Source organism: Sciurus carolinensis, unplaced genomic scaffold, assembly GCF_902686445.1.
Source record: "Sciurus carolinensis unplaced genomic scaffold, mSciCar1.2, whole genome shotgun sequence".
NCBI classification, from domain to species: domain Eukaryota; kingdom Metazoa; phylum Chordata; class Mammalia; order Rodentia; family Sciuridae; genus Sciurus; species Sciurus carolinensis.
In genome coordinates, this window is record NW_025920232.1 from 430,027 (window position 1) to 438,940 (window position 8,914).

Below are 8,914 nucleotides of genomic sequence, written 5' to 3' on the forward strand. Positions count from 1 at the left end.
GACATAAAATTCCTGCCCCACCACCTAAAGTTTTTCTTTACTCTTCTTTGTAATTGTCTTTTTTGCATTAATTATCCAGAGAGTGCTGATGATCTTCAGAAGTGGATTTGGGATTCACTGTTATTCCTCTTTTTCCTCTCCTTTATCCCCGATCCCTTTTTTCATTTTTCACCTTAATCTCCATTTTCCTATTCCTCCACCTCCCTCGCCAGTAGTACTCACTTTTACCTGCTCCTCGATCTCTATTCAGCACAGATTATCAGAATGTTGGGAGGGTGCCATGGTCTGAAAGAAAGGTGAGGAAACATTCACCATTGCAAGCGGCCTACTGCTTCTAAGGTCAGAACCCTGTGCAGATCTTTGCTGCAGAGATAGAATGAGACAGTCCCAGCTTAGTGACTTAGCGTCACTAGGCAGTCCTTACCTGGTAAACACAGGAGTTAGGTTGACACAGAACAAACCCGGAGCTAAGGCAATTCAAAGGTGAAGAACCTTGGGTTCTACACAGATTATGGCTAACTCACCAAGTCCAGCAAAATTGATACACTTTGCATAATGCTCCTTTAATACCACAATTGAGAAACAGCCAAAGTTCCCCTCATGGCTACATCTGGCATGGAGTACAATGACAGGAACTGCTAGCGCAGCTGCCTGCTGCCTGGCAGAGAAGTGTAAAGTCCAACAAACACTAAGGAAATACAGAAAGAAATAGGCATGCTCCTCTCTCCTGGGTACAAGCAGTGTTGAGAATGCAACTATCTGGCATTTTAGGATTCAGACTATGAGTCTCCGTAGTCATTGGCAGGTGAAGAAAAACTAATTTACAAAGACCTCTATCTTACTGCTAGCCCTTCTACCTTTATACTTTCAATTGTATGGCCAGTAACTGTGCACAAACCTAACATCAGAGCATTTGGATTTTCCTAACTCTTGAGTTGAGGATGGGATCTTGGACAGGTCCCCTAGTCTGTTCATTGGGGAATTAGTAAGCCAAGAGTGGCAGTTTATATGTGATTAGCAGTGGTTGCTCTAGGAGAAATGAATATGAAGGAGCAGAATTTAATTTTTATCTATGTATTCTCTTGTATCATGTGAATAACTTGCAAAAAGAACACATTCATGTGTTTCTTGTGTTTAAAAAGATAAATAAGAAAAAAGAAAGATGACTCAAATGCCTATTGAAGGTAATTTAATTGGAAAAGGTGAGAAATTTATTTAGAGAGACAATACTGAGAGGCAGCCAAAGTCCTCATAATATCCTACAGAATAAAGCTGGAGCTCTACACAGACAGCTAGCTGGGACATAGGAAGGTGATTTAGGCACTGTACTAAGCAACTTCCTCCTGTGAGTGTCTTCTTCTGGAATCTATCCCCACCCTCTTTTTCTCTAAATGGCTCTCAAGAATACCTTCTCCTTCCTAAGGCTGGTCTGTACTTGTGGAAATACTATTTGATCACATGGATTAATGATTTCATAGTAACTTGACCCTATTTCCCACATTACAGATGACCCAGTCATATAAACACAAGGGAGCACTTTGCAGCCTTAAATGTGAGGAGCTTCTCTTGGAACTGGCATGGATATGTTTTTTTATGTGAGAGGGGAAAAAAGCAAGGTACAAAGGGAGTGTGTTAAGGGAAAAGGGGGTTAGATAATATTAATTAGATGTATTGTTTATTCAGGAACAATATTTTGCAGACAACTGAGGGTTTTTTAAATCTAAGCGTACATGGTAATGGATCTAAGACTTAGAAATAACAAGAACTTTCAGGACTTGAGTTGTGTCTCACTGGTAGAGCACTCACCTAGCATGTGCAAGGCAGTGAGTGGATTCTGTTCTCAGCACCACAATAAAAATATGTAAACTGGAGATATTGTATCCAACTATACTAAGAGTATTTTTTTAAAAATGACTTTTATAAGTATATCTTAATCTAGTTATTTTTAAAACCACATCAATATTTTATTTATCCAAAAAGGGTGGAAAGGATAACCTTAAAAACAAAAGCAGAACAAGTGAACAATATATCAAATAATAATATAACCACATAAAATTTAGTTCATGTAAATTTAGAAGGCAGTGGTTGTCTTTCTATGGTTCAGTATATCCTGAGGAAATCTTGAACTGTATTTAGTAGGTTTATTGGTGCCAGAGGAATTGGTATAATAATTCTGGATCTGTTTTGTAAGGATAGAGCAAATCAGTAAATGCTTTGAATTTTCTCTGGAACAAGGTTATCAACTTTGGCAGAGAAGAACGAAACTATGAAATGGAAGAAGTTAGTGAAGAACCCTATGGTGTTGGGTGGGAATTGTAGATAGATATATCAATTCATGATACCCACTATTAGAGCCTTGAAGCAATAATATCCTTGAAGCAAGCAGCAGTGAGCATATATAGAGTTCACACCTCGGTTTCTGAATACCATTTCCTACTAAAGGAAAGTCAGATTCCTTGTCTAAAAAAAAATCTGTGCTTTGGGGTTGGGGCAATAAAATTGCAAGATAAACTTGGTACACCTTCTTGTGCCCAAAGATTAATAGGGACCTTTCCTAATTTCACAGATGCCAACTAGGAGAAGTCCCTCTAGTCAAATCAAAGACCACTGGAACATCAAAAATATAATAGCTATAAGGTATTACAACATGTTGAATAAAAAATTATTCCATATAATATTCAAGCTACATACACATAGTGGAATTTATAATGATTTACAGAAGCACTAATTATGAGACTGGGTTGTATTGTAATTCAGTGGTAGAGTGCCTGCCTAGGTGTGAGGCCCTGTGTTCAATCCTCAGCACCACATAAAACTAAAATAAAGGTATTGTGTGCATCTACAACTAAAAAGAAATTTTAAAACAGAAGTGCTAATTATGTACATAAATATTCTTGTTAATATATAGGCAATATAACTAGATACAAAGGACTGAAAATTAACTTATTTTTGGAAACTTCATAAAGTCTATAGGTTGTAATTTGCCATTTTGGGTGCAAACAGTATTTTCTTTTTGGTTTTACTAAGATTAAGGATTCAGAATTAGTATTTACCAGGATTTATCTGTTTCATCTAAAACCATAAGGCTCCTTCCTCCCTCCCCATTCACATTCTTCAATGTTGCAAGCCAATAGGAAGAAATGTCTTTCACTACCTATAATACAGTCTGGAATTCTGTAAGGAATACACCAGATAAGAGACCATTTCTGTGACAGGACATGGCAGGCATCATTTCTATAGATGAAGCATAGCTCTTTTACCTTATTAGTGAGCTTTTATGCTAAATTAAATAAGACTTGTGCCTTGGTTATGGATATAATATATTTAATTATGTTATTGCTTTAGTTTTCTATTGCTGTGAAAAAAATACCTGAAAAAAATCAATTAGAATAGGAAAGACTTGTTTTGGCTCTTTGCTTCCAAGGTTTCAATCTATGGCTTGCTGGCTCCATTGTTTCTGGGCCTGAGGCAAGGAAAAATATGGTAACAGAAGTGTCTAACAAAGAAGGCAGCTCACCGCATGGTATCTGGGAAACAGAGTGAGAGAGTGAGGAAAGGGCCTAGGACAAGATATACCTTTCTGTGGCATACCCCCAGTCACCTACTACCTCCTATAAGACCCCACCTCCTACAGTTTCTATCACTTCCTAATTCATCAGTGGATTAATTCACTGATGAAGTTAGAGTCTCATGATCCAACCACTTCACAGAAGGTCCATCTCTGAATACTGCTGTACCAGGAACCCAACCGTTAACATATGAGACTTTGAGGGACATTCTGGATCCAAACTGTAATAGTTATGATAGAAAGATGCTATACAGATTTAATGCTATTCCAACTAAAACCCCAATTACATTTCTCATAGAAACAGAAAAAGCAATCATAAAATTTATCTGAAGAACAAAAGACCCAGAAAAACCAAAGCAATCCTGGGAAGGAAGATTGATCCAGGTGGTATCACAATACCAGACCTTAAACTCTAATATAGAGCAATAGTAAAAAAAAAAAAAAAAAAGGCATGGTGTTGGGACTATAACAAACAGGTAGACCAAAGGTACAGGATAGAAGACATGAATACATACCCACATAAGTACAGTTATCTCAGAGTAGACAAAGGTGCCAAAAACAAACAATGGAGAAAAGATAGCCTCTTCAACAAATTGTGCTGGCAAAACTGGAAATCCATATGCAGTAAAATGAAATTAAACTCCTATCTCTCTCCCTGTGCAAAACTCAACTCAAAATGGATCAAGGATCTAGGAATTAGGCTTAAGACCCTTCACCAAATAGAAAATTAGGCCTGAATCTCCATCACATTCCCTTAGGAAGAGACTTCCTTAACAAGACCTCCATAGCCCAAGAAATAAGTACAAGAATCAATTAATGGAACAGACTGAAACTAAAAAAACTTTTTCTCAACAAAGGAAACAATCAATAATGTGGTAAGAGACACTACAGAGTGGGAGAAAATCTTTCCCACACATACTTCAGAGTACTAATCTCCAAAGTTTATAAAGAACTTAAAAAACTTTACACCCAAAATACAGAGAACCAATAAATAATTGGGCTAAGGAACTGGGCAGACATTCCACAGAAGATATACAAATGATCAAAAAATATATGAAAAAGTACTCATGATCCCAAGTAATTATTAGAGAAATGCAAATAAAAACCAACCTGATTTTATCTAACTCCTATTAGAATTGCTATTATCAAGAACACAATCAATAATAAGTGTTGGCATGAATGTGGAAGAAAAGGCACATTCAAACATTGCTGGTGGAGTTGCAAATTGGTGCAGCCACTCTGGAAAGCAGTATAGAGATTCCTCAGAAAACTTGGAATAGACCCACCATTTGACCCAGCTATCCCACTCCTTTTACACCCAAAGGACTTAAAATCAGCATTCTACAGTGATGCAGGCACATCAATGTTTATAGCAGCTCAATTCAAATGAGCTAGATTGTGGAACCAACTGAGATGCCCTCAATTGTTCAATGGATAAAGAAACTGCAGTATATATACACATGGGAATATGACTCAGCCAAAGAAAAGAATACAACTATGGCATTTGTTGGTAAATGGATGAGGTTGGAAAAGATCATGCTAAGTGAAATAGGTCAATTCCAAAAAACCAAAGGTCAAATGTTTTCTCTGATAAGTGGATGATGATATATAAAAAGGGGGTGATTGGTGGGAGAAAGAGAAGAATGAACTTTGAATGGTGTAGAGGAAAATGGGGTGGGAGGGGTGGGAGATGGAAAGATAGTAGAATGAAACAGTATCACTCTGTATATTTATGATTAGATGAATGGTGTGAATCTATGTCATGTACAACCATAGAAATGAAAAGTTGTACCCCATTTGTGCACAATGAGTCAAAATGCAGTCTGTAAAAATAAAAAAAAGTAAAAAATAACATACTTAAACTTTACCTGTGGTTTATCTGAAATTCAAATTTAATGGGGTGTTCTCTGTATTTGATTTGGGTAAACAGCTATTTACCAACTAGAAGTGAAGCATTTCAATATTTTAACACTACATACAACAATCCTTTGTGTCACCCTGTCTCCATTCTGGTCTGCTTTGCCTAGAAGGATTAGTTATTTATAAGTTGAAGCCCTCCAGCAGAATGGGACCTTATGTGTCTCTTTCATCTTAGTACCTCTAGTAGCAAGTATTTTATAGCTAGAAATTTGGAATTTTATTACACAAAGGACCACAGGGAAAGGCAAATGGACTGAGGTCATCAGTAAATTGGTTGCAGGATCAGAACCAGCCCCCTGGTGATCATGGCTGGCTCTTCCTCCACATTTGGACCTCTCTCTTATGCCTGAAGCTTTTAAGAAACTCTCATTTCTCTAGAGATGGAGGCTTCCCAAGGAGAGAACTCAGAAAAACTGGTTCCAACCCCCTGTTCTGTGAGACATTACTTAAGGGACATGGACGGTGGTCTCTATTGTCCCTCACTGCCAGAACGCAGAGGTTAATGGGTCTTTCAGTGATGTTGAATGGGGCAACTGCAGAAGAAGAACCCAGACATGGTACAACACCTCCATCTATTGGCCAAAAAAGCTGCAGCCTCCTGGGCGCCCGCCATCCATTGGCTTCCCCAGGTCCAGGAAAGGATTAGCTTTTGAGGGTGTTTGCTTTTACACACTCACACACTCTGTCTTGCTCTACTCTCAGAAGCAGATGATTTCTTGTTCAGTCCTTTCCTAAAGTCAAGCACTCAATCTTCACCCACACATCGCACCTTCCCTCAGTGGCTGCACCTCACCCTCCTTCACACACACTCTCCCCCTCATGAGATGGCTGTGTCTAGGCTGGGTACTGAGAGCAAAGGCCTTGATCCCACCCATACCCTTCACCATCACTCAAGGAGAGGGTCTGGGAACAAATGGCAGCCATGCACAGCCCTGCCCACATGGCTTCATTCAAACTAGTGAAACCATGAATGAGGATGTTTCAGGGCTTAGCTGGATTTGCAAGTAACCAAGGAAGGATGATGTACATTCATTGTGGGGGAGTTTGTAGTATGTAACAATAGAGAAAGGATATTCTTTTTTATTTCTAAAGTTGTTTTAGTTTTCAAGGTACCTTTATTTGTTTACTTATATGCAATGCTGAGAACTGAACCCAGTGCCTCACACATGCTAGGTATGAGTTCCCCTGTGCTACAACCCCAGCCCTGATCATGGATTTTGAGACTTGCTGAAAGTGAAAAACACCTCATAACTAAGTAATCTGGTAGGATGTGCATCATCCAGGCCTTCTGCTGCAGGAATATGCCCACCAGTCTGGGGAAAAACCAAAGGCCACCTATATAAGCCATTTTGGATCAGCTTCCTGGCAAGAGGGGCTTTGCGACAAGAGTTCCCCTTTTCTCTTGTTGAGCTGGCTTTCCAAATAAAGTCACCTTCCTTGATCAACACATTGCCTCTTAATTTAATTGGTCAATCATGGGACAGACAGCCAGATAGTAATTCTGGCAGCCATGTGAAATGCATTGATTTTTTAATTTAAGCAAATTTGAATCCTTCAACTGGTAAGTATCAAATAAGCAAACTGTTGCATCAATACTATGGAATTCTATTCTGCAATAAAAAAGTAACCAACTACTGGTACACACAACAATAGAAACTTTTTGGTTCAAATATACTAATATTTTGAGCACAAAAAGATTAAAAAGGGATGTAGCTTAGTGTGGTTCACATGGACAAGACCCTGAGTTCAGTCACCAGTATATTTAAAGAAAAAAAAAAAAGGCTACTGACAACTCCATTTATATGATGCCCAAGGAAAGCAAAACTATACCAATAGAACAAACAAATGGGTGGTTGCCAGGATGTAGGAGGGGTTGGTCACAAAGAGGCAGCACCCAGGGGCTGTTTGAGTGATAAAACTGTCTTATCTCTTGTCTGTGGTGGTGGTTACACAACTGATGCATTTGTGCCAAAAAAAGATGAATTTTACTACTTGTAATTCTACTTCATAAAACTCATCCTTGAAATAAAACAATAAAAAAGGAGATCAGAAAAAAAAGAATAAAAGAAACAAATATGTGTACATATATATGTCCATGAACCAATTGGCACAACACACACACATGAATAAATTCTTAATGAAAGATTAAGGCATTGTTCCCACTGAGGTGGTCAAAATTGTCAGTTAGAATATATATTCACTGTAGGACTTAGTGGGCTGCCTGGTGAGCTTACACAGCAAGGCAAGTCCACAGCTGCTGACACAGCGCTCTGCCTGTGTGAACCTGCTAGGTGTCACCTGGAAGTGGCAGTTAGGAGGCAGGCACTGGGTTTGCCCTGTAGTCTGACTTTCACCTTAGGCCTCAGACTGCCTACAACCAGTTTACCCCAGGACCTCGTTGGGCTTCTTCCTAAAAAGTTGGGCACAGAACATGCCTGTGGGGGAAGGCAAGGAGACATGACAGCACCCCCAGCTGTCAGTCTACTAGCCTACTCAGCCATTGGCCCACTTGTCATCTTGTGTGTGGCAGTCATTGGCTTAATCTGTACCCCGCAATTTTTTTTTTTTTTTTGCAGTGCTGGGGATCCAACCCAGGGCCTTGTGCTTGCAAGGCAAGCACTTTACCTACCAACTGAGCTATCTCCCCAGCCCTAGCCTGCAAATTTTAACTGCTCAGCAATTGGCCCAATCATCCTTAGCCCAGACAATTCAAGTACTTAAGTGAAGCTCCTCCACCATACTGTCTCTCACAGGTTCTCTCTTCAGGGAAGACACTGTTAGCCTCCCTAATAAAATACCTTGTGTGAGTTCACTCATGTGGAGTGGTTTGTCTTGGTGCCTTTTTACTTTTCATTCACTGTTTATGTCCAACTGTCTTTCTTTGCATTTGTTCTTGAATGATGTACTGAACATGAGCATAAGGACAAAGGGTTGTTTAAACCTTCCTCTTTTTGTTTTGCTCACCAAGTTGCCAGTTGGAGTTCAAAATTATCTGCTTCCATTCTCACCAGTATGAGGTAGAGTGGGATGGGAAGTCCTGTCAGTTGAAGATCTGTCAGCACAGAATAGATCATTGTACTACTCCCAGAGTGTGGCTGCTGCAGAGATCTTAGAGTGGAGTTTCTGTAGGTGGGGCTTAGGTCTAATCAGGTCTCAGGGGTGATGACTGCTCTGGAGAAACTGGATCAACACATAGGGTTCAGCACTTACCCTATCTCTGCTGGGAGTCTGGATTCCAGGAGTCACCACTCGTGGGACAGGGAAGCTAATTCTTGACCCCTCTGCTGCCTGTAAACACAGCCTTTCCAGGCTTCTTGGGTTTGGTCCTTGAGCTTATACACCTACCTGTTCAAATTCCTGACCTGGTTCTGCAAGGCACCAGACTCAAAGGGGAAAGTGAATCAGGCTCCCCTTCATCTTTCTGGT